General features: G+C 36.2%; 1 non-coding gene across 1 annotated transcript; it reads left to right on the top strand.

Moving 5' to 3' along the window:
* Window positions 1-6,142: 6,142 nt before the first annotated feature.
* Window positions 6,143-6,249, top strand: LOC128292122 (small nucleolar RNA R71). The gene has a single exon (XR_008282107.1). It is a non-coding gene; the product is annotated as a small nucleolar RNA R71 (small nucleolar RNA).
* Window positions 6,250-7,828: the final 1,579 nt, after the last annotated feature.

The raw sequence follows: 7,828 nt of genomic DNA, 5'->3' as shown, positions 1-7,828 counted from the left end.
AATTGGAATTTATGGGAAAGTTAGGGGCAAATGGTAATTTTGCCTAGGATGTAAATTGAGTTCAAATGAATATGCAATGTGTGAAAATGATGATTAAAGTTATTTATATAGATCTGGACAACAAAAATTCGAGGTTAGATCGAGGAAAAGAAGGTTTCGAATCAGTAGATTTTATACACGAATTAGTAGAATTTATAAATGTGTGGAATGATTACATGTTCAGAAATGTTGGAAAAAGGGTAAAGTCTCATTTGAATATTGAATTCCAATGAATATGTATATATGCTTTCCCGAAATGAATGAGGTCCTGCATTTGTTGCTGATAGGATTTCGCTCGGACAAGTAATCCTATTAACCTCGTTATAGAAAGGATTTAGCCTAGACGGGTAATCCTGATATAATCCCTCTCGAGCATATGTTACAATTAGGATTTATCCTGGACTGGTAATCCTAATTGAGCTCTTCTGAACATACCTTACATAAAGGATTTAGCCTGGACTGGTAATCCTGTAATACGATATGTGGCTCAAGAGTGTGTTCTTTGATTAAGCGCCCTAATGGGTACCTCTGAATAAGAATTGACGGGTTATTGAATTGTACACCTTAAGTGTACTACTCGAGTATCCATCAGAATTTCAATGATTCAGCGGGCAAAACTCTTGGCATGATAAGGGAATTATGAGATGAAATGATAATGTCTTGAATGAATACTGCATGATGAGCTCATCTATGTTTACTTGATTGATGTAAAGATTTTGTGACTAACATGTTTGATTGAATACATGTGTTTAGGCAATTTTGCCAAATGGATGGAAAACATGATATTGTATGCTTAGATTTAATAAACAGGTGATACGTGATATTCGCGACAGGTTTTAAAAATTTATAATTAATCATTCTTGAAACCTAAGCGCACAACCAACTCCGTTTAATTATGACAAATTTACTCTTAGACAGGGTCTATTCCTCCTCTGAATAATAGCTTAACTTGAATCAATATCCTGGAATATCAAAACAAGAATTAAGAACACATAATTAAGAACAAGTCAAATATTTATCATACAATTCAGATAATAATAACAAGATCCGTCTCAGGTTTCATTCCCCTTAGGTATTTAAGGGGTTTAGTTCATAATTATGAAAGAAAACATCTTAGAAGAATAATGAATACAAAACATAGAGAAAACCCAAAACCCTTGAATGGAAATTGAAGGGACATCTTCAGTCTTGACGATAAATCCCGCTTCTGAGATGGATCAATCGGCTTCCCTTGAGTAATTCCTTGCCTCCTACTCCGTGTCTCTCTTCTAAGTACCTCCTCAGGTGTTTAAATAGGCTTTAGAATGCCTAAGAGCCCTCAAAAGTGGCCTTTTCCAAATAGGACTATACTTGGGCTCGACAGGGACATGCCATTGTGACACGCCCATGTGCGATTGCTCCAGCCTGTGGTCAAGGCTGTTAAATAGGCATGGGCATGTAGTCTACCCCTGTAAGTCATGCTTCAATCCTGCCAAATGGACACGGTCGTGTGGCTTACCCGTGTGAGGAAGTCCAGGCCGTGTTGATTTCCCATTTGGGTCCATTTTCTCCGTTTTCGGCCCGTTTCTCGCTCTTTTTACTCTCTTGTGCTCACTTAACTATAAAACATGAAATTAAAGAATTAGGATCATCGAATTCACCAAATCTAAGGATAAACCATTCATAAATGTGCTAAGCATGGGATAAAAATATGTATAAATTATGATTTATCAAATACCCCCACACTTAAGCGTTTACTTGCCCTCAAGCAAAATCTTCAACTCATAATCAAAATAAATTCTTCTCAATTTATAATCCCTATCAATAACATCTCAAAATAATCAATAAATATTCATACATTAAAAATTCAACTAAAAGTACATCAAAGTTTCAAACATTCCAAGTTGAGCATTTTATCTGAAAACATAGGTGTCCCCCCTTATCTAAGTAATCACCTTTGATCAAAATATCACAAAGTTTAACATCCTCACTAAAGGCTCACTCAAATCACTCGAGGTGTTTAAGGACATCAAATAAAGCACTCATTAGTCAATATGAAAAGTTATTACCATAGGCTTGCATGAAAATCAAATCACCACCACTATATATTGAGATGATACATCAATCAAAAAGGTCTTTAGAGGGTTGTAATGTGGCTTTGGTTAGGGTGTGGTCACAAGCTAAAAGAAAAGGTTAAAATCGAGATTGAATTGAAAAAAAAAATCACCTAACTGGAAAAATAGCTAATTATCAGTTGAATACAAGTTAGCTTCTTCTCAGAATATGGAATTAACACTCAAGCTCAAAATGACGAATTACTACTAATATGTATGTAAGTATTGTTTTTTTTTTTTCTTTAAGAACAAGTTAAATAACATAGAACTTAATTATTGCAACGAAGAGTAAAACATAGGTAAGCAATTAATTCAAATCAAATCTCGACAAAAATAGGGATCAAATTAGGGGATTTCAACAATAATGGGTTATGGGTTAATATTGAAGGTAAATCAATTAATGGTTTGTTAGGCTCAAAGGGGTTCACTAAGGGTTAATTATGAAGGTAGGCTTTTGTGGAGTGAGTGGGTTAAACCTAAGTGCCTTTATCATCTCGACATATCAAATCAAATGGTGTGGTCTTGACATGCATAATCAAGCAAGTTCTAAAATAACAAATCAATACTGACACACTCATAATAAGAATGAGCAGGAAAGAAATAACATATGCTTTAAAGGCTCAAGATCTCACAAAAACTATGGCTTTTTGATGTTAACCCTGTGAATTTTAATTCAAGATAATATCTAAACTTGGGGAAACAACCTAAAAAAATTTTAATTCTCAAAAATCAACTTATCATGCTTGATTCTCTAATGTCTTAAAGTTTAAACGATCAATGCATAAATGTCTATGTTTTAATTCAAGACATATCAATAAAAATCATAACTTAATCAAAATTAATTCTAATAGTGTAATCAAAATTCATTCTAATAGTGGTATGAGAAGATCACATGAGAACAAGACAAAATTCAAGGATTTCTGATAATGATATAAAAGACTCCCCCACACGTAAGATGTACATTTCCCTCAATGTACAAAGATAAATATATTGAAAAATATAGATCTATGATCATAAGATAGGGAGAGAAGTGAAACTTCCTGAATGATGACTGAACTCCTTGAATTGGAGTTATGGAGAATAATCGGCCAAGGCAATGATGAGAGTGGAGGAGGATACTCCGGTGGTGGTATAGGTTCATTAGTCCATAAGTCCTGCGCCAAAAGTATATTATATCTGGTAGTAGCTATGGTCGTGGTCAAGCAGGACATGGCAGTCGTGGAGAACCTTTTCCAGTGGAGTTTTTAGTTCCTAAGTGATGATGAGCTTTGGAGCTCTTTATAATTGTGATAGAATCAGAAACTTTTTAAGAAATAAAAAGAAGCATAATTACTCGTAAAGAAATAGTCGAATAAAAATTATAAAATCTCAAGATAAAATAGTATTAAAAGGAAATAAAAAGTAATTTCAAAATATAAAGAGAAAAATAAAATAAATAATAGGTGTTTATAAAGAGATTGGGGCACACGGCCGTAGGGCACGTCTGTGTGACATCATTTCAGCCCGTGCGTTTCGTGGTTTTCAAAATTGGGCGCATTGGTGCACACGGCCATGTTGCACGGCCGTGTTGCACGGCCGTGTCAGTCTTCGTTCACTTCTCTCAAGCCCTTGTATGTAGGCGCAGCCCGTGGTCTTTTATAAGTCTTGAGAACAATTGATTGGCACGGGCGTGTCGCATGCCCGTGCTAAATTCTCAGTTTCAACCACAGGTTATTGACACGGGCGTGCGACAGACTCGCCCACGGCCACATCGCAAAGCCGTAGCAACTTATCGCATCCTGTGTTAAGGAAAAATTTTACCCTGTTTTCACACGGTCGTATCGCACGATTGTGTCTCCTACCGTAGTGTGAGCATGACCTAAGGCACGTCTGTGTGCCCAGCCGTGTGGATTAGAAAACTTGTGTTTCAACGACTCAGTTAGTGATTAGATGTCAAAAACTAAAATTTTAAAGAAGTTAACATCGTTAGTACTCGGGTTGCCTCCAGAGAAGCGCTTATTTATATTCTAAGCTCGACTTACCTTTCTGTTGCATGGTCATGGTGGTGCGAGGAGTTTACACTCCTTATCCCTGCTATCAATTTTATCAACATAAGGTTCAAGACGAGTACTGTTTACCTTAAAAGTGTCGAATTTGGGATGAATTACCTCGACTGTACCATATGGGAAAATACTGAGTACCGTAAGAAGGATTGCTCTGTTAGGTTCAGAAGTGGCAATACTAGGGTCTGCTACATCTGGCAGTACTTTGTCTCCAACCTTAAGTTGATTTGGTGAGATATTGAGTTCGTCATGGCATGGTTTTGGTTTATCATGTGTCCTCAATTTATGTGTTCGCCATTCATCTAGTTCTTCAATTTGTAGCCTTCGTTCTTCATAGATAGGTCCTTTGTCATTATTCAAACATGGCTCAGGTGTGTTCTCTGAACGTGTTTCCTGCCAGGAAGGTTTCACCACATGATCAGTTTTAATTGTATGATTTATAAAACCACTTTTAATTTTCGATGTGTTACTCGAATTACGAGCTTGAAGGGTGATTGTTTCGTCTCTCACACAAAGTGTGAGTTCACCTGTGCTAACATCAATTATTGTTCTAGCAGTTGCTAAAAAGGGCCTCCCTAAAATTAAAGGAACGTTACTATCCTCCTCTATGTCTAGAACAACGAAATCAACTGCGAATATAAATTTGTCAATTTTAACGAGTACATCTTCAATAATACCCCTAGGAAATCTGATTGTTTTATCGACTAATTGAATACTCATCCTAGTTTGTTTGGGTTTCCCAAGACCTAGTTGTTTAAACATTTTATAAGGCATGACATTGATACTAGCCCCCAAATCAGCAAAAGCATTATTAACATCTAAGCTACCAATTAAACAAGGAATTGTAAAACTCCCTAGATCTTTTAATTTGTTGGTCAACTTATTCTGTAGTATGGCTAAGCAAACCGCATTTAGTTCCACATGCGATGCCTCATCCAACTTTCGTTTATTTGTTAAAAACTCCTTTAAGAATTTGACTGCGTTTGGCATCTGCGAAAGAGCTTCAATAAAAGGTAAGTTAATATGTAATTTCTTTAAAAGTTTAAGGAATTTACTAAATTGTTCGTCTGAGTGCTCTTTCCTTGTCGCATTTAGGTATGGTACACGTGGTTTTTACTCTTTACTTACCTATGTTTGGTCATTGTGGTCCAACTCACCTTTACCTTTACTTACCATAGTCTCTTGCCTCGGTTCTGGTTCAGGTGCAACTAACCCTTCCTCATCTTGAATGGTAATTGCGTTGAGTTGTTCCATTGGGTTAGATTCAATGTTACTCAGCTACCTTGTGGTCGTTCAGATATTAATTTGGCGAGATGTCCTATCTGAGTTTTGAGCCTTTAGATTGACACTTGTTGATTCTTAAGTTCTGTCTCGGTACTCTGAAAATGAGTTTCTGACACCGAGATGAATTTTGTTAGCATCTTCTCAAGGTTCAATTTTTTCTCTTGTTGGTGGGGTAGTTGTTGGAAGCCTGGAGGTGGTGGTGGTCTCTGATTTCCTCAGCCTCCCTATGAAAAATTTGAGTGGTTCCTCCAACCTACATTGTAAGTGTTACTATAAGGATTATTTTGAGATCAAGGATTATTACCCATATAATTTAACTGCTCGTTCTCTATGTTGTGGCAATAGAGTGGGTATTCTGAATTGCTTGATCCACCTACACTTGCTTCGCACTGCATTATTGGGTGAACCTGTGAAGAACCAAGAAAATCGTCAATTTTTCTATTCAAAAGTTCTACCTGATGAGAGAGCATAGTGACCGAATCGACGTTAAAAATGCCAGCTGTTTTCGTTGGTTTTATTCTCATGACTTGCCACTGATAAGTATTCAGTGACATCTCTTCTATAAATTCATAAGCATCCTCAGGTGTCTTATTATTGATAGTTCCTCCAGCAGCTGCGCCAATCATCTGTCTAGTCGAAGGATTCAAGCCATTGTGAAACGTTTGAACCTGTAGCCAGAGTGGTAACCCATGGTGAGGGCATCTTCTTAAAAGGTCCTTGTATCTCTCCCATGCATCATAAAGTGTTTCTAAATCCATCTGTACAAAAGAAGATATATCATTACGTAATTTGGCTATTTTAGCCGGCGGAAAATATTTTAATAAAAACTTTTCGGTCATTTGTTCCCAAGTAGTGATTGACCCTCGTGGTAACGAGTTCAACCACTGTTTAGCTTTATTCCTCAATGAAAAAAATAATAACCAAAGGCGAATGGCATCATCAGAAATGCCATTTATTTTAAAAGTGTCGCAAAACTCTAAGAAATTCACCAAATGAGCATTTGGGTCATTGTCCTGCAAACCATCAAACTGAACAAACTGTTGGATCATTTAAATGGTGTTAGGTTTCAGTTCAAAATTATTTGCAGCAACAGCAGGCCTAACTATGCTCGATTCAGTTCCTGTTAAAGAAGGTTTAGCATAATCATACATAGCATGTGGAGCAGGATTCTGATTAGCAGCAATCACAGGAGGTAGCGAATTTTCTTGGTTTTCAACCATCTCCTCGGTTGTGGTGTGAATATCGTCCTCTTGCTCTTCCTCTGTGTATCTTAAGCTTTGCCTTATTTCTCTTCGGTTTCTGCGAACTATGTGATCGATCTTACTATCAAACAGTAATGGTCCCGACGGGTTTCTTCTAGTCATACACTATAAAAACCTGCCAAGAGTGAATAAAAGAAAAATTATAAAATAAAATAAAATTTTAAATTGCAAATAAAGTAAAATGGCTAAAGTAATAAAAATCAAGTGTTCCTAGTATCTTAGTTCCCCGGCAACGACACCAAAAACTTGATACGTGATATTCACGATAGGTTTTAAAAATTTATAATTAATCATTTTTGAAACTAACTATTATCACGATAAAGGCAAGTGTACCTATCGAACAGTAGTATAGCTTTAGCAAAACTGGATTGTCGAACCCAAAGGAACCAAGAGTACTAGTAATTACTTTCTTTTTATTATCTAGCCTAAAAATTAAGGGATTTGTTTATCTAAACTAATTAGCTAAACTAAGAGTGCACAGAGAGAAAATTGGGGAAAAGCTTTTGGGAAAACTCGATTGATTAAGACAATACCCAAGGAAAAATCCACCTAGACTTCACTTGTTATTTGACTCAATCGATTTATTTATTCATTTGACTTGATCCGTAGAAATCCCTAAGTTATATTATTATCTCTCTCGAGACTAATAACGTCTAACCCTAGGTTCAATAATTGAAATCTCTTTCTAATTAACACCCTAGTGTTGCATTAACTCGATCTATGGATCCCCTTATTAGGTTTCACCTTAATCCGAAAAAATCTTGTCACCCTATCTCTAGGCGTGCAATCAACTCGGCTTAATTATGACAAATTTATTCTTAGACAGGGACTTTTGCTCCTCTGAATAAGCGCATTAACTTGAAACTGGAATATTAAGACAAGAATTAAGAACACATAATTAAGAACAAGTCAAATATTTATCATACAATTCAGATAATAATAACAAGATCTGTCTCAGGTTTTGTTCCCCTTAGGTATTTAGGGGGTTTAGTTCATAATTATGAAAGAAAACATCTCAGAAGAATAATGAATACAAAACATAAAGAAAACTCAAAACCCCTGAATAGAAATTGAATGGAGATCTTCAGCCTCGATGATGAATCCCGCT

The sequence above is a fragment of the Gossypium arboreum genome, chromosome 4 (assembly GCF_025698485.1).
Source record: "Gossypium arboreum isolate Shixiya-1 chromosome 4, ASM2569848v2, whole genome shotgun sequence".
In the NCBI taxonomy this organism is placed as follows: Eukaryota; Viridiplantae; Streptophyta; class Magnoliopsida; order Malvales; family Malvaceae; genus Gossypium; species Gossypium arboreum.
This window is presented reverse-complemented; position numbering and strand designations above follow the sequence as displayed.